General features: G+C 45.2%; 1 protein-coding gene across 4 annotated transcripts in view; it reads right to left on the reverse strand.

Moving 5' to 3' along the window:
- LIFR (LIF receptor subunit alpha) overlaps nt 1-19,379 on the reverse strand; it is a 636,999-nt gene that overhangs the window by 509,141 nt on the left and 108,479 nt on the right. Inside the window, exon 1 of one of the 4 annotated variants that reach the window (XM_085631121.1) lies at nt 9,143-9,363. The exons of 2 other annotated variants lie outside the window; for them this stretch is intronic. The gene's annotated coding sequence lies outside the window, so the exon portion shown is untranslated. Of the gene's footprint in view, nt 1-7,794; nt 7,981-9,142; nt 9,364-19,379 lie in introns of those variants that run through there. One more of the 4 variants, XM_085631118.1, reaches the window with a different exon arrangement.

Below are 19,379 nucleotides of genomic sequence, written 5' to 3' on the forward strand. Positions count from 1 at the left end.
TTTAACACTCTTCAGTGTAGGCATCGCTTTACCAATATGTTTTCTATAAATGGTCCTAGAAAAACTCGAAAATGTTAATAAAAGACTAAACAGGAGGACCTGCATGTGGAGGCTGATGCCTCCCGCGCCAGATTTTGCATGCAAAGGAATTTAAAACATCTTTTCACTTGGCAGGTGTGACATGCCACAATTCACCAGGCTAAAACTGCAGAGGGGCAGTGTTCAGAGCACACGTTATCACAAGATCCCTGGACGAGCAGGGGTTTGAGCAGCGACTGGAATTTAAGGGCACACTCAAAATCCGGTCAATGCCGCAGGTATTTTCATACAGGTGAAAGTTGGTTTTCCAGGTTGTCTGAAGGGTCTCTCCTATGGCTCTGCGTAAAACGGCACGAAAGTTGAGAGGGCAGGATTACAGGGATTCGGTTTAATGGAAAGAGCCGATTTTTCGATTCAAGCTTCCGGAAGGCAGCACACTTTGATGAAAATCATGATGCGAACATGATTTCAAACAATTGCTACACATTATAGGGTGGGGAATGTTGATTCACAGGAGGATGTTTTCGGTTTGAAATCTCTATCTTCTATGCAGTAATAGTTGAAATGCATTATTTGTGGATAAATTAAGAACTGCAGCATTTAATTTTTCTCAATGCAATCAGTTAATGAAGAGGTTGGTACGGCTAAAAAGTAGGGGAAAGAACAAGGAAGAGCCAAAGAAGTAATGCTTAAATACCTTACTGACAATTTCATTTCTCTGAGTCCATACTTCCCTTTTAGGTCGAGCCTAGCGCAACACGCATGCTCTGCGAGACTTTATGTAAGGGCTTCAAAAATCTGACCACACGCTCGTACGTGTGCTTTTGTTTTTGTCACAGGCTATTGGTCTTTGCGTGCGTCTTTCCAAGAAAGACAGCACGCAATTGGGCAATAGCCTGTGCATGTCCCACCTTTCTCAACAAATGTAACCGCCCATGGCCTATTGCTTGCGGTTACCCACACGGACGCCATCTGTTTTGAATTATCGTGCCCAGACACAGGCGCGATAATTCAAAACATATGGGCTGCTGCTCGCTCTAGTGCGCCCTCTTTTGATTCCCTCGCACACGCGCGCACACCACTCGCGGGCTTGGTTAATTTTTGTTCTCCTGCTGGCTACTCTGGGCTGGAGCTGCCTCCTCTTCCCTCCTGCTTTTTTTAGGTCGAGATATCTAGAGGGTCTCGAGCTGAGCCAGGAATTTAGTTATGAGCTCGCTCTCCCACTTCTAAATATGAAACTGCATGCCAGATCTCACATAGTGTGCTGTGTGAGCGCCGCATATTCGCACATAGTTGTGAACATGTTAACCTCCTTAACAAAATGCCCTGTATGTCTGGCAACAAGCTGCAGCGTGTGACCCTGTGTAAACTTTCACAGTTCACAGGCTGCTGATGGGTGTGGCTATGCATGATCTCGCACGCTCTTGATAAAACACACACGGTTTCTTATTGTGTGTACACTAATTATCTCAATCAGTCTGCCGCAGAGCCAGATCAGAGGTCTGTCTCTCCGCTCCCGTTGGTTGGTGTGAATGAAGCAGTTTCGCTTCCCTTGCTCACAGAGCAGCCTCTACCCCTGACAATCACAGCGTGTTCGCACAGTGTTTGCAGGCAGCAGAGAACCAACAGGAGCGCCGCCCCCTCCCCTGTCCCTCCCCCGTGGCATCAGTTTCAGTAACGCGCTGCCCTGTCATGGATACAGGCGCTCTCTGCCAGGGGCGCGCTCCTAATGCCGTGAATGACGGTCAACAAATTGTGTCGCTTCTTTACCAACGGACTACTTCCTAGTGGACTAGTCACATGGAAACCATTTTCTGCTACATATCTGTGACCGTCAAATGTACAGCCCCACTGCCTAAGCCTGGGGCTCGTGGACATGGTCGTCATACACAACTGTTTTGAGGGAAAGCACTTTAGATATGACAGCACTTCACCCACATCAAACGGAGGCCCAGTCAAGCTAAGCGGAATTTGTGATTGTCGAGCATGTATGAGATGCAGATCGGACTGCCTGGCATGGTCTCCTGCTTATGTTTAAAGTTGCCTCACATGTTGTACTGAGTGCTTTATAGAATCACTGAAATGCCCCTGGAGCCCGACTTTGAAGCCGGGGAATCAGGTTCAAGTCTTGCGGGAGGCTCAAGCACCCTGTGATTCTTGACACATCACTTAATTTCCCCGTGCCCAAAAATGAATGTGTCCGTCTGTAATGCAACTGGTGCTCATGTAAAGCGCTCGGATACCTTTGGGTCGAGTTCGCGCTATCCACTTCCGAAGCCTTTTCGCAAAGGGTGAATCACTCCCACACCACGTTAGTGCCTCTGAGAGGTCCGGAGAGCATGTGCAGTCAGTTATTTGTGTGGCAGTGTCTAGGAAATGCCAGGAGGGCTGGGGAGTAGACAGTCACCTGTCGGGCTGCAGCATCTGGCTAAACACTTACAAGGTCCCAAAGGCGAGACCTATTGGCTATGCCAATGCTTGTTGATCTTAACATCCCTCATTTTCTGAATAACTCTGATTATCGTGTAAGGAGATTTTTTTAGCACAAATATTTTGGACTATTTTAGCTTGGTGCAAAGAGGAAGTACAAGGTAATGGTATGGAACGATGGGCTTTTCTTTTTTTTTTTTTTTAAGAGCCTGTCAGACAGGACATTTAGTGAGAACAAGGCAGATTTCCAGTCTGCCGTATTACAAGACCCACAGGTTATCATGCACTTGTAATACTGCGGACAGGACAGAGCCACTATTTTGAAGTGGGAGCCCATACGTCAAACTGTAAATAAGGCCCTCTGTCTATGTAGTTAGAGGGGAGGTTATGTTTGCCTTTAATTTTTGAATTTTTACAGAAGGTAGGACTTGTGATCCTCAAAAGTAATGTTATGTTCAAAACATGGAGGAATGGACTAACATTAATGGAATTACTGGTAAGTAGTTTATGCATTCAGCTGTGTCTTCGTATTTTATTACAAAGAGTACATAAACAAAACATACTGAACAGTGATGTTTCTTGCGTGTTTGTTTTTGCACCTTGCAATATTATATGCTGAAGATGACATCTGCATAGAAGCACAGAGTACTAAAAGCTAAAAATTCAAGAGGAGAATAACTCAGAAGGAGGTCAGGGATATTCTGCGGTGGAGCCGGAGATATCACTGCATATGGGTTTCTGTTGAAAAGCTGCACTTCTCATGTTCCACCAAAATAATTACTTTTTAGGCCTGTTCATAATATTTTTTATTAAGTATAAATTTGCTGACTACTTTGCATACTTAAAAAGAGAGATTGTGGGGTGCGGCCTGATGGGCCAAGATGGTGGTCGTTCTCTGATGGAGCTCTGGACGGCCACCCCGCGTCCCTTTCCATCCTGGTGTTGACAGGCGCGATGGGTTGGCCGGAGCCTGCCAGCGGTAGCTGCCCAGTGTGTGGCGATTGCCTGGGGCGCACAACTGCACCTAAAGAGGAGACCCTGTCGCGCTCGCAACCACAGAGACCATACTCGCTGTGCCTGGGTCCATGACAGCCATAAAAGCTAGGAAAATAATAATACATAAAGGGATTAGTGACGGTTTAACATTAGAATCTTCATTTCTGTGTATGAATTACTCTTTTGGGTTTGTTTCGCTTAAGTTGGCATTTGGGCCTACCAAAAGATGGCGTCCAAATTGGAGTTCGGAAGTGGCCACCGTCTCGTGAGCGCGATGTCTACTGCGCAGACGCGGATGGCTCCGTAGACCTCCAGGCAACCTCTAGTCAAAACGCAGTGTTCCTGGTCAAGGATAGGAACATGGAGGACTGCCCAACCTCAGACAGTAAAAACTGGTCTAAATGAACAATGGAGACATACAAGCAAGCAACTACAATGTTGCATAAAGATGTCATACACGGAGGAAGTAAACCAGCAGAATCCGTGAGACCCCAAACCGATGAGAAAATTGGACAACATTGCAAAACCTCATCCAATCAACCAATCATATGCGTCCTTAGTCCGAGAATGTTTCATGTTATCCCAAATTTTATTATAAAAAGGGTAGTAGAATAGGGAGGGAGAGGCTGCCTTCTTTTCCTTGATGACCGCACACCACTATCGACCCCACAGGCGATGACCGATGCTTGCACGATTTCTGGTCCTTTGGAGAACTTCTGGACTGTAACGTGCGGAGCAAAGAACTTTCCGGACTTTGAGCTTTGGCCTGCTTTATTTGGACAATTAAACGGCTAAATTTGCTTATGCAGAGTCAATTGAATTAGAAAATCCCACTAGCAAGAACAGGTAAATATAAAATGTCATGCGATTTGTCCTGATTTATTAAAATTCTAAACTTTGATTGACCAAAATGCTAATAATAATTGCAAACAATATTTAGATAAACAAATATTTGATTAACGAAAATTACGAGTTTGTGGTTTTTCAGGGAAAAATGAGATTAAAGGATTCTGAAGCTTAAATGTGTTTTAGCTGGTTCTAGATCACCATCAACCAGTCCAACTAATTGGTCCATCGACCGAGTGGTGGGGTGCTTTGATGTTAAGATTAGGATCCTATAGGAGGTAATGCAAATGTATATTCTGCAATATAACTTTTCTTCCTTATAGGTAATAAGGTACCCCCCCCCCCATGTCCAGCGCATAGTTATTCATCCCTCCTGTGTGCAGACTCGTCGGAGAAAACGTATGAGTGTTGGTGTTATGAGCCCCACCAATGAATGCGTGTGTGAATGAGCTGGTGTGACGTTGGGTCTGCGACGCAAGGAGGATAGTTGTAAATTTGCTCTCGCTTTTTCCGGCTTTGCGCTGGATCACTACTCTGGCATGCTCCATTCATACAGCAGACACTCCCCTCCCTCCCCCAGATACCACTGACTGCCAACTCACATCCCACCATCAGTTCAGCTGTTGAATCTGCTGCGGTTCTGGACGGTACCCGGGAAATAGTCTATTTGAACGTCCAGCTTTCGAATACTCATGAGGATGAAGACACTGCAGAGGAAAGGCAGTGGCGGCTCCTCCATACGGGCGTTTGGGCGCCGCCCCCCTGCTTTCTCGCAGTGCGAGAAGGCAGAAACATAAATGGTAATAACTACCATTTATGTTTCTGCCTTCTCGCACAGCGAGAAAGCAGAAGTGCCTGATCGGGGGTGGGCGGTCCTGCTTGAGGGCAGGGGGGAGTGGCTTGCCCAGTGTTGTGCATAGGGACTGTTTGGCCGGCCCTGGGGCCGATCAAACAGTCCGTATGCACAACACTGGGCAAGCCACTCCCCCCATGCCCTCGAGCAGCACCGCCCACGGCGCCCACTCTACATAGCGAAAATGGTCCCGGCTGGGGCGCTCTCTACTGCGCCTCAGCGTTGTGATTGGCAGAGCGGAGGGAGGGAGGCTGCCTCTCATTCATGACGACATGACGACGAGAGCTTCAGGACGGCGGGAGCGGCAGTTTGGACGCATCCAGAAGCTGCGGTGTGCAGGACGGAGCGGGAGTTGGAACGCATCCAGAAGATGTTGCAGGACGAGGATGGTAAGTTTTATAATATTCTTTCATTTACCCACCCGCCTCCACCCCCCGTGACGACCCCCACCCCCATCATGCCGGCCGTTACTGTGAAGTTATGAATGTACAAAACTATTTTAGGCCCTCCTTAGGCCTAAAATAGTTATGTACATTCATTACTATTTTAGACCCTCCGGTGCCCTATCAATGCCAGTCAGGGCCGGCTTTAGGGCGATGCGATCGTTGCCACCGTGCGGGTGCTGGCTTCCTGGGGGCGCCGTGTTTGAAAGTTTATTATGCCTTTGAAGCACCTGCTGCAGCGTTTCTTTCACCCCGCAATTACCAGGCCTCACATAAATGTCAAGATAACTCGTGTGATTAATTATCTTCCTGGAGAGAGATCAGTGTTTTGTATAGTTGTGGTTTTGACTTAGGTGAAGTTAGTGCAGAGGGTTAATATGCCTGCTGCAGAGAACGTGTACCATGTAGATTACAGATGTAAACAGATCAGCAGGTTACTTGCAATGTATAATTTAAAGTCCTTAGTCCTAATATAGAATAGTGAGGTATTAACTTTCATCCTAGAACTGCATACACGCTGCAAAGTACAGAACATTGATCAATGTTGCAAAAAGGGTTAATTTGGCTAGAAATCGATTCTTATTATTAAAGAAAACTCCCAACTATGCTGTTTCTTTTTCGACTCCGAGTTTGTGCTTCTCCACACCAAGCACTCTTAAACTATGCTGCCTACCAGTATGGATGACATGTGACTCCTACACTTTTAGTCCTTTGGCTTACGTAACATTTCCTACACAGTGATTTACACATGTATGATTGAATGTCTGTGTGTAATATGCGTGTGATGCAAAGTGCTCAGACACCCTGCACTGGTATGAGTGGCGCTATATGACTAATTCAATGCATCTGAGAGAGTGTGGTTATGGAGACTTGGTCACTGTTTTCGCCACCCAATCTTTGGCCCTAATGGAGACCTGAGGTGACATATAGTTCATCTTTCTTTGGCAATAAGGTCAGGCGGCTAACGCCAATGTTCCCTATTCTTTTAAAATAATGCAGTCAGGCTTAATGGATGGCACGGGTGCAAGCAGGAATGAAGCACGATATGGGACAGTTTTAAATGTGTTTAATTATTTCAAGTCTACATATCCTACCTACTTTTATAAATATTCTTGCTTTCTGAAATGTGGTTTAACCTGCATCCTTTGGGCCTTTTTTTTTTGTTCTTCAAAATTTCCTTGGCGTGAGGGTCCTGCAGTTCCCCTTTAGTCAATCAGTCTCGCTATGACACAAAACACATTTAGACCCTTTTTTTACGCCCCACCACTTTCAAATGTCACCAGCCACCACTGAGGAAAGGGCTGAGCACCCACCCAGCCTCCTCACAGATCCAGCCAACACCAGCCCCTGCACAGATGCTTCAAATGTGAAAGAGCCGGGCTGGCTGGATCCCCAACCAACTCAGCCCTTGGAAATGTTCAGCATCTGTGTGTTCAAAACTGCAGACTGAGGAACACAGCTGCTATGGACTCGGGTCCAACATTACCTGGCTCTGCATAAGCAGGCCCGTGTCCAAAACCAAGACCGTCTGAGCCCAGAAACAAATGTAGCTTAAAAATGTTTAAAGTATTCATAGTGATGTCTAGAAAATCACAACATATCTGATGCTAAGCCCACGCCCTTGTGGGCTGTTACAGAGAAGATGTCATATTATAACAGATGCAGCTCAAACGTTATGCTACTGAGAGCAGTGATGTGTGGGGGGTCCTGATGAGACAGAATTAGAGTAGCCTCGGTGTGTGAGAGGGTGGTGCAGCCACACCTGGACACGGCTGAACGACGCACGCTGTGGTCGATGTTAACATACTCCGAGTTATTGAGAATAACTAATCATTAGGATTTACATTCTACAATATAGAAATGCGGAAAATTCACAGGAGGGGCAGGCTTCCTGCAGGCTTCCTTTGAGGGTGGGGTGGGAAAGAGATGCCGCCCACGGAAGGGAAGAGGAGAGCCTTCTGGGGCTGGGACGACCATCGACACGTTTGCAACACAGAGGGTATTCACGGGCATTCCGCGCGGCCTTTTCAACCTGGTTTGCTCACTTAAATTCTCATGGTGGGAGCGTTCTCTAACTCCCCCGTGATTACTGGGGATGAACGGAATGAATATCTCCGAATGGAAGGAATAATAATATCTTACATACAGAGAAAACAAAATGAAAGTGTTCATTTATGCCACACTTACCCTGCACATGAGTAGAGATAGAGGGGGATACATGTGGGATACGCAGGGCTGTTCTTCGTCACAAACACACGATGACACAGAGCACACTGCGTGCTTGCTGGTGGAACACAACAGCTGTACCACGACATCCTGAGGACATGGGTCGACATTATAAAATGATTAAGACTCTCTGGCTCGCGGCTGGCTGAGGTGCCCGCTGCGAGCGAGGACAGGGCTGGTACCAGTCCAACAGGATGTGAACAAACGTGGCTCACACAAACAACGCGTCCTCTGTAGGCGCCATGTTAGTTCGCCGCTGCTCGAGGGTGCCGCGTGCCAGATTGGACGTCTCCAGTAAAATGACACCCGGCTAAGTGCATCTGTGTGCCGTGGCTTCGCTGCTGCAGCCCGTCCCCTCTTAATAATGCATTATCCTTTCAAGAAAGCGGGTTTGGGCTCAGTTTTTTTCTTGTCAAATGTGAAAACTTTCCACATAGCTATAAATGCGCGCGAGATAGTCGAAGGAGGTGCAAATGTGTTCTTTGTACCTAATGTGATCAGAGGGACTTCTTGGCGCTGGACGCTTATATGATTTCGAAGCTCTAAGTGGAAAACTTATCAAACATCAGAAACATTCAGCTACATACAATTATCATAACAGTAAAAACGCGTCCCTGCTGTGCACACAACACTAATATTTATAGCAGTTAGTAATCCTTCGAATGGATCACCTGCAATTCGGCAAGGCATCGATTCGCAGACTTCCTCTTTATTTACTTCTTTAGAAACTCATTTAATGTTGCATTAGTGCCCCGTAAATTATAGTTGCTAGTTCTTTAAAATGATTTGGTAACTATAAAACATACCGTAAGAATGTACTGTTGGTTCTTTTGTTTGGTAAGTATAATGCACACCATACCCTAAGTATGCAGTTTCTCAGTTTATTCACTATGATTTGTAACTCCGAAGAGTTCCACATAGACGAAAAAATTACATCTAAAAATCAACATTACACTCCATACCGTAAGCATGCACATTTACACGCATCAGGTTACGCCCATTAATAATTGTAACTTTTTCTTCTGCTGTCAGATGCCTTTTAGACTAATGAATCTACTCAGGCATCAGTGCTGACCGTATAGGCACAGATTCGAACCCCCAAAGGCTCCGCCTTTCATCCTTCCTAAGTCGATAAAATGCGTGTTCTTAAATCGGGTTTGTTATTCAGTTCTTAAACGCTCCAATGAGCAAAAGTGTGCTTCCAAATACAAGCCAAGCTAAAAGTTCTAAATTAATTTTATGTGCAGAATGTCTTTGAGAAATGCCCGACATGAAATATCAAGAAGCAGAGATAAAAAAAATATAATACCTGCCAATGTTGCTCTTGAGTGACGAATGTGGCAAACACAGCCTTCGCGCAGGAAAAGCGCTGCTTTTAGTCCGACTGACAGCAAACTCCCCTTTCTCGTGAAACGGCATGCGCCTCGAGGTTTTACCGTAGTGTCCTCGCTACTTCCGGACAGCTATTTCACCCAATCGGAGATCCATCACCACCAATTAACACGGCCTTCAAGTTCAACTAACAATAGCGGGGCTTTTTAAAATCAGCCTCACTTCCTTTACCATCACTTAAGGGAGATGCATTCCAGGAAAGGAAATGGAGACAGGAAAAAAAGCAAACTTGCTTGGCCGTGAACGCCTTTCCTCTCAGCACTGATTAGGTTAACACTGTTCCCTCTAACAGGTTTCTGAAAAGTGGTGTTGTATGAATCCCAGCTATCTCGCGGGTAGTCTCTTTGCCATTCAGTTGCTCTGACGCTATCGTTATGTGCGTGCGTTTTCTCTCTTAAAATCTGAAAGTAAATACAACGTGAAAATTAAAGCTACTCTGTATATTTATATCTCACCTACTAGACAACACTAGGCCAGATGTATCAATTGGGAAAATGTGTTCGTACATAAGGCCCTAAGTGTATAAGTGCGAAGGGGCGTTTGCGGGTTTACCATAATCGTGCAGTCTGCTTCCGGCCTGCGCTGGTTGCCGTTGGATGGCTTTAGTGTCACTATAAAACCCAGAAGAATAAAAGACCCCCCTTGGAGAATCTGAATCACACACCAGTGATGTTCAGCCAATCACAACACTCAACCAAGGTCTTCCCGTGTTCACTACAGACCTTTTTCCTCACAAAAAGTGCCATCAAAGTGAAAAAGTTACACAAAGCTTTAACCTCTGTATACACTCCCTCATTTATGACACGTCAACCTGGAGCATGGAGCAAATTTCATCCATTGCTGCAGTTCAGAACACATCTCATGAACATAACAAGCATTTGCAATGCAATAGGTCTCGCATTTACAAAAGTTTAAGCTATTGGCATTGTTCATGACAATGCCTTTTTTATCTATTTTATAAAACAAACACATAATAAATCACATTATCATTTAAAATGCCAATAGCTAGTGTTGCATTATTATTAGCAATGCCAACTGCTCACACTTTTATAATGCGAGACCTATTGCATTGCAAATGCTTGTTTTTAAATGTACACATTGTTATCCACTGACCATCTCTTCGCCCTTCCAGAATAGTAAAAGGTAAACACATGGCCCGTATCTTTCCTGAGTACGGTGACAACCTTAACAGGCTTATTTGGTAGGGTTGGCTCTCCCTCTCTTTTTAAGTTGGCCGCAGCTACTGTGCTGGATTTGCTTCTGCCTTCCCCTCATACCAGACCCCGTTTAGCCAGGCTAAATGCTGTATTGTTTCCTCTCGTTCACCTGAATCTCGGAATGGCTGTAAAGAGGAGTTCAGCTTGGCTCTCGGTTTGGTCCCCCCTTCCCTGTGGATTACGGATTGTTATTGCGCTATACCAGAAGCTCTTGGCGTGCTGGGCAGGCACCCTCCCCCCCCTACGTTGCTCTTTGTTTTGATGGTGGTGCAGCCCTGCTCTGGGAACGGTAAGCCGTCTGCAGCGGCAGAGCTTGTTTACTACTTTCTACTCCGAATAACATGTCAATCACTCGGTTCCTCCCCTCGCACCTTCCTGTTGGCTGGTTGTGGAATTCCACCTTTATGTCTGTCTGGACCACGGGATTGGTTGTGCTGGCCTGTCTGTCTGCAGGAGCATCCCACAAAGATGCAGTAGTATAGTAGTACCAGCAGCTGCAGAGGTGCCGTGCTGCATGCACAACGCACTTTTTTCAGGACCTTTAAAGAGTGTTAATGCTGCAGACCTCCCCCGGCTTTCAAGTCCTCCCTGTGATAAAGTAAAGCTACTTGTAATTATTTCGGTTAAGAACGGAGAAGGCGACCTTGCCGTGAGCCTCAGCCCCGCCCCTTTGGAGACCAAGCCACACCGCACGCAGACATGGCATGTTTAATTACTTAGGTCTGCAGTAAAGCAGGAGAGACTTCGTGCTCCGCACACACGTGGCGTGGTTGCTCTGCTGCTGTGTTTAGGATGATGCGTTATTGTGTATGAGGGGCCACAGAGAAGAGCAGTTTAACATGGCTCATTTTTGCGTATTTTATATGTTTATTGCATGATAGCTGACTCTCCAACCTATATTCAACCCCATCTTCTTCGGAATAAATATAGAAAAACATAACACTGAAACCCAAAAACAGCAGTCCGCCGCCATTGTTGGATTGCACCGCCGATGGCGCACTGCATCTTATGCGTTGCACCTCACCTTCCCTCGGGCATAGGTATAGCCCCCTTGCACCGTAGGCACCCCGTTTTGGCACTGCGTTACCCACCCTCTCAGGTGGTCCGTCGGCTAGACTGCTGACTTTGGTGCTGGAAACCAGGGTTCGAGTCTCGGGGTCGCGTCCACATCCTGTGATTCTGGGCAAATCACTTTAATCTCCCCGTGCCTGAATGTGTAACGTAACCGGTGCTCATGTAAAGCGCGCTAATACCTTCGGGTCGAGTTGGCGCTATATAAAACCTGCAAAAAAAACACCAAAAACATTTCTACACCCTAGTCTACGTTTGCGAAAGTCAGTGGCGGTGCAGGGCGCTTCTGACCTCTCAACGTTAATTTATTTTGGCGTGTTTATGGCTGCAGTAAGTCCGTTACAGTATCTGAGATATGCTAAAAAACGGATGGAAAATGCTAGCACGCTCTGGTATTGGACGGCCTCTAGCTAAAAAAAAAAAAACCCACAAGGGGTTAAATCCATACAGTGAGCTACAATTTCGTCACGCAAACGTGAAGGTGGGCGTGTTATTACAGACCCTTAACGTGATCGCCAAGGAGGAGCGCATTCTATGCATACATTGAGTACGTGGTTTTAAAAGGCGCATCTCTTTTTGCGATCAAGGGGCGCCATGGCATCTCGTCGATGGCTTTGCGTGTATATTTTGGCCTCGTTCCTGTATTGTGCGGTGTGTCTGAAATTTGAATCGGGTGTCTCGTTTCCAGCCTCACAACGAGCCTACAAATCCGTGTGATACGCCTGTAGTGGCCATGAATTATTTGATGGCTGATCACAATAGCCGGCCTGGAGCCCGCGCCGGATCGGATGCAAGACATTGTAGTTTCTGGGCCTTTTTGGGAATTTGGCGTGTGTGCGAAGGAAGGGAATTTCCCCAGCAGCCGCCGTAAATGCCAAAGCACAGCTATTATATGGCGCGCGATATTGGGCAGTTTCTGAAAATTACCTATTTTGGCTTAGAAGTAACCGTGACACAGGTAACAACTGCGCTCATGCGGTCATTTATAGTTTGTTCTCAGGCTCCGTAGGCGACAGCCTTAAAAAGACAAGATGGTAAACAAGCGTGCACTGAAGCTGACGAAGTGGGAGGGGGGGTGGGGGCGGGCACGCAGGCTGCCAAATGGTGCGATGAATCACGGCTAAAGTGAAAGCAAACAAGTGGTTGCAGGACTCCAAATGGTGCGCGTGCCCGGACGGGTCACATGCACTGTAGTTGGAGGCCTGCAAAGCCACTGTTTGCACTTCCAAAACGCGCTTACTATAAGTCTCGCCAGAGCCAGCGCTAAAGCGCTGGTCAGGCGAGACCTAAAAATCAATGCGCCTCTACCACCCTGCCACAATACCACACAAACTAAAACCCACAATTATTCACAATTATTTAAAAACAAATGGGCGCGCTCCACGCAACAGTCCTGATGCATCTGTTATAAATGTGATCCACCACATCCATTCAACACAAGTCCTGATGAAGATGCAAGTATTCATCTATGGTCCCTCGTAGGCCACAGATTCTGCACAAGTATGTCAAAAGAAGGCCGTCCATTTCCAGGACATGGCTTCCACATCCCTGGCACTACCTCAAGTACCTTATCAAAATCCCAAAACGCCAGCACACAATCTGTCGAAGAAGCAAAAACATAGAACAGCTTTCTGGGCACCAGGTTCTGGGATTCTCTCCAGCACCTTTTGAGAGCAGAGGCCACGCAGCTGCTAAGCAAGTCTCCAAGACAGGATTCCAACTCAGATTCCAGGGCTCGCCTTGCATCCTGCTTAGACTAATACGCCTCCCATTGTGCCTTGCAGTCTACTTTTACTATAATTTATGCGGCCAGATCGGGATTTGCGTGATACATCTCAGGTAACAGTGTTGTCCTAATTTTAGACCAGACCTCTTAACCCATTCTGGTGACACCCACAATATGCAGAAATATGTGTTGGCATACAAAGTGGGTTATGTGGTTACTAAAACAGTCCGTCATCTTCGCCCACTGTGAAATGTATGGTTGTTTGGTTAAGGGGGGCAGAAGCCCACCATACCCAATCCCAAAACTGTTGTAGCAGAGAATAACTCAACAGCGAGCCTCGTATCACACCTCTCTGGTTGTTGACAGTGAGGGGAATTAGTATGTCTATGATATTACCTTTCTTTTGTAGACAACGGCCGACAACCTCCATACACCATAGAAGGGGTATGTATGGTTTGCGGTGGCATTTAATATGCACAACTTTTGCCTCTCTATTCTGTCTGTCGCCTACACTTCCAAATACGATCACAGCATCAGGACACTCTACAAGGCATACTTCTGCTGTACACCAAGACGAGACTATTTTTGTAGAGAACTTCCATTTACCACCCTTGCAGTTACACTACACTAAGGAAAGAAGGGCAGATGAAAGGTCATGGACTAGAACTCAAAGCCATCATGTTTGACACAGGAACTCCTGCACAATGGCAGCTTCGCAGGAAATATGGATCTGCACTTGCGGGAAGTAAGCCGCTCAATTCCCCTACTCCCTGCGCTACTAGACACGCCAATTACATTCCTGTAAATCTTTTCTCGTACAGGTTAAAAAAAAAAAAATTCTTTGCATAAGGGTCTTGGCAGCAACGGGTAATTAGATTGTCAGTATTTAAACCTAGTTCCATTTCATTCCTTTCAATTGGGTTCAATCACCTAAAGTGCAATAGAGAAACCATTAACAGCTGTGATCCAGTCTAGCAGCCAATACCACCAATCGAAGTGTTATTTTATATGACACTGAATCATAATCTGCACTCCACTCTAAATGATGTATGTAAAATATGTAATTAAAAATGGTGAAAGTGTTTATGCAGTTCTTTATTTGATATTGTTCCCAATGCCCAGCAAAGGTATCTGTGTTATAAGTACCTCACAGCATTAAAAGCCTTAACAGTTAATTGCATTTTTGGCCTATACTGAGTAAATGTTAAGAGTTCTGTATTAATGTTTGCTGTTGTAAGTTGGAGGGCCCTATACCCTGGTAGGTTTTGCAGTGGTGAGCACTTTGCCAACCAATTGCATTGCATGTACATGCCATGTTTGTACATTGTTCTCTTTTGTGTTATTACTGAAAGGCACAATTACAGCCATTTAGCACATAACTGAGCTGTGCTGTGACCTTCCGCTGTGTTCTGTTCTAAGTGCACACCGTTGAAGTACACTACAGAGAACCTACACATATCAATGTATCCAGGAGGCGTGCATCTCTCCAGTGTTTTATATCAGATCATTGGGTAAAGTCTTGGATTTCCTATAATGCCCGATAAGCACTGCCATTGCGAACCTGCTCTCAGAATTAGGTACAGCAACACAGTGTTATGCCAAACAATGCCAGGCCCCCACCACAAAGGTAACAAAAGTCAAAACCGGTCTCAAATGTAGCATCATTGCAATGTGAGGTGAGGCGACGGCTCAAGAGTCAAAACCAGTCTCAAATGTAGCATCATTGCAATGTGAGGTGAGGCAACAGCTCAAGAGTCAAAACCAGTCTCAAATGTAGCATCATTGCAATGTGAGGTGAGGCGACAGCTCAAGAGTCAAAACCGGTCTCAAATGTAGCATCATTGCAATGTGAGGTGAGGCGACGGCTCAAGAGTCAAAACCGGTCTCAAATGTAGCATCATTGCAATGTGAGGTGAGGCGACGGCTCAAGAGTCAAAACCAGTCTCAAATGTAGCATCATTGCAATGTGAGGTGAGGCGACGGCTCAAGAGTCAAAACCGGTCTCAAATGTAGCATCATTGCAATGTGAGGTGAGGCAACAGCTCAAAAGTCAAAACCGGTCTCAAATGTAGCATCATTGCAATGTGAGGTGAGGCGACGGCTCAAGAGTCAAAACCGGTCTCAAATGTAGCATCATTGCAATGTGAGGTGAGGCAACAGCTCAAAAGTCAAAACCGGTCTCAAATGTAGCATCATTGCAATGTGAGGTGAGGCGACAGCTCAAGAGTCAAAACCGGTCTCAAATGTAGCATCATTGCAATGTGAGGTGAGGCGACAGCTCAAGAGTCAAAACCAGTCTCAAATGTAGCATCATTGCAATGTGAGGTGAGGCGACAGCTCAAGAGTCAAAACCGGTCTCAAATGTAGCATCATTGCAATGTGAGGTGAGGCGACAGCTCAAGAGTCAAAACCAGTCTCAAATGTAGCATCATTGCAATGCGAGGTGAGGCGACAGCTCAAGAGTCAGGTGAACCCTGCAGAGCGGCCCAAACACATCATCATTGGTGACTGAGAGATTGTAGATAAAATTCACCAGTCGCCGTTTAACTTTCCAGCATGTTTAATAAAATAACATAATGAGGGTACTAGGTTTTATGGGTCTACGTCACAGTACCTCTCCCTATTAACAGATGGAAGGCTTGATGGGATCATGAGCTATTCTTCTGGAGCCGGCTGTTGCAGGCTGCTCGGATGGCACTGGAAGGAACAGGTGGCTTGGATCAATTATCCATCCAGCATGGAAGAGTCTTCAGGAGCTCTCCCATTCATTAGCTTTATTTTGGGATTTTTTTTTGTGCAGATTGTGGAAATATGGGATTAGAGGTTATCAGAACAAAGACATCCCTGTAACCAAGTCTCACATACCACTGAACAGTCTCAGTTAAACAAGCATTTGCAATGCAGTTGGTCATGCATTAGTGAAAGTTAGAGCTCTTGGCATTGAAAATGACAAGGTTTTTTACTTTTGTTTTTTTTGTATGCAGTATTGTATATTTACATAACCCTATTGCCATTCATATGACCTTGCTGCCCTGGAGACCCAGAAAAGGGAACTAGGTTATGAGGGAGAGGAGGCAAGAGTAATATATTATAATGTATTTAAAATAGTCTCTTTTACTGTATTGATGCATTTTGTGGACCTCCGTAGGAGTTCCTTAACAAATAAAACTTTTTGACTTTAATAGGCTGGCTGAAAAAAAATGATGCATTAAACCGTTCTAATTCCCTGTAGGAAGCGGTGACATGACTTGCGCCTTGCATTCCATGAATACTCTATAGAATGTTTTAAAAAATAACTCTGTTGTACCGTGATTAAAACAGAAATAAAGCAGGGTGACAAGCAATCCAACAACTGCTATGAAAAATAACTCTTCGATTAATACAGTCGAAATTTTAAACAGCACAACCCATTATGTTTAGCAACACCCGCAATAAGTGAGCTGCTGTGTGATACAACAGTGCACATATCTGAAGGTAAATAAATACATAACGGCTCTTCTGCCTTGAGTATCATGTCATGGGTTTCGTACACAGACTAGGAATATTTTGTGGTGAAAAATACACTTTAACCATAAATCCACAAGATGTCGGATAGCAGAACCGTGACATACATCTGTTGGATGCAAGATTTAGATTATTTTCTAAAGGAAAATAAGAGCTGCGTCAACAATGTTCTTTTCACGAATAGATAGGAGCCCTAAAGGAAATCACCTTCCCAGCTGTAAGCAAAAGCTCCAGCCATGGAAGAATTTAAATGCCTAAAAAAGATGATGATTTCAGGGTACCTCCCTCCAATCTGAAAAACGAGAGCATGTGGTGCTGAACAGTTTTGGTGGTGTTGCCCGATCATCCTAGGACTACCAGAGGCGAAGATATGGGCAACATGATTTTTTAAATAAAAGGCCCTGCAAAGGATTATGGGGTAAGTATCTATGGTGCAGTGAATTTTATAGCAGCAGCTCACCTGCTGTGCCGGGAGAGTGGTGAAGAGGTTTTTCTTTGTTTTTTACCTAGTTTGTTATGGCTTCACGCCGGTTTCATTTTTCTTTAGGGTGTTTCAACAATAAGAAAGCAAAAACGGATTGCAGATTAAGTGATTTGCCCAGAATCACAGGATGTTGAGCCGGCGCCGCGACTCAAAACTAGTTCCCGTGCTCCAAGATCGGCAACGCAGGCCGTTACGCCACATCCTTTCCCCTATAAAACTTATAAAACACAAATCCTGGGAAATGTAATGAGAAGAGCAAAAGCAAAGAAAGAGCTCGCCAAGACGTACAAGCAGTGTTGTGAAGGTGAAGTACCATACGCTCTCACTAGGTGTCCCTTAGGACCTCTTTTGGCCACATATGGTACTGCACCCTGCAACATGGCTCGGGAAAGGATCTGGCTCAGCGGGGAGAGCTGCTGATTGGGAAGCTGAGGATCCGTGTTCAGTCTGCTGTCTATTCAACGTTGAGCAGCAAGGATAGGTGCACTAGATAAATAAAAGCGACTGATTTAAAACAACATAAGAATTCAAAGCAGCGATCCCGGGGGGCGGGCAAGCAGTGTTGTGTCATGCAAGGGGGTGGGGGTAGACTGCATAAACTAACCAAGAGAACAAAAAAGTAGTGGCCTCAGAGGGGTGTTGTGGGAGGGGTGAGGGTAAGGCACACGGCAAGCAAATTAAATGACCTAAGTTTCATTGCACAAGTAAAGAGAACAGTTAACGAGCAAAGACGCAGGCCAACAAAATAAGGTTCTCTCTAAGTATAAATAACCTGATCAGTACAACCACATGTAAGAGGGCCGGTCCTCATGGGAGGATACAAAATCCCAAAAGGATGGACTACTAAGCACATTCACATTTGAAAAGCCAGCATTTCTAAAGGACAGTACAAGTAACCAATGAAAAAGATGGGTGTTTTTTCAAGCCCATATCCTAGATACAGTATGTTTCGAAGAGACAGCGCATGCGCTGCCTAGGCGAGACATATACATTAAAATTAGGGCCAAGGGTGTAAAAGTAGGAGGATCTCAATTTATTTAGGACACAAATGAGAATGGAAAAATATCCAAGGTTGCAGACACTACAATTACATGAATAATAAATAGAACACAGTGACTTTTTCTTATTATGAGATCTGTAAGAAGTAATGTAAATATAGGTATATTTTTCTAAGTGTTGCTTTGAGTTTCTTATTACCCCTCGAACATATTTCGAACGATAAAAAAGCAGTGTTTTGGTTATTTCACATACAGCAGCCAGCATGTTTATATCCATAATCTCTTTTCCTTCAACTGTGTACAACTGAATGATCACATACCTGGGTGCTGCATATGCCAGCAACGAAGTAATATGCCAGCATGAAAAGGGGCTGATAGGGGTAGACAAGAGACTGGATTATGCCATGTTACACTGAACAAAACTCTAAATCTCAATTCACAAATGGTTATTTTCTACTGAATGGGCTTGAGCCCAGAATAAATGCACATCTGCACAGACATGAAATGCACATGATGCACTGCACATCTGGCAGCGGTAGGACGTCCTGGACCAATGGGTGGGGATAGAAACTTGCCTGGCAGATATTTAAAGCTTCCTGCAATTTGAGCCATCTCTTGTAAACACCATATTTCCAAATTTTATCATCATGAAAGAACCTATGGAGTAAAAAAACCCGTGCTGCGATGAATGTGTTTTCCTTCCATTTAATGTAAGATCAACATTACACAACAGTACCATCAGGGTTAGAGTAAAAAACCATGTTCCCCCCATGTTTTATTTACCACAACGCTTGAGCTCCAGTGCAGGTCATACCAGCATTCAGGAAGGACCTCAAGACCTGGCTCTTCGACTGATCCAGAGCAACACCCCCTCCCCCCAGCGCCTTGAGACCCTCACGGGTGAGTAGCGCGCTCTATAAAACCCCGATTGATTGATCGTTTAAGACCAGTTCTAGGAGGCTTTAAGTATTTAGGTCTCTACAGTATTGCACCATTACCTCCTCATGAATTCTGTCGCTTCGAGTGAAGTGTACCTCGCCAAGATAAAAGAGGCAGTTCAGGAGATCCTGGGAGTCAGAAAAGTTAAAAAAAGAGCCAGTGCTGTGTCCACTGGTAGACAGGAGCTGCTGCTCCATCGAGAACACTGCTACCGC

The sequence above is a fragment of the Triturus cristatus genome, chromosome 2_1 (assembly GCF_964204655.1).
Source record: "Triturus cristatus chromosome 2_1, aTriCri1.1, whole genome shotgun sequence".
NCBI lineage: Eukaryota > Metazoa > Chordata > Amphibia > Caudata > Salamandridae > Triturus > Triturus cristatus.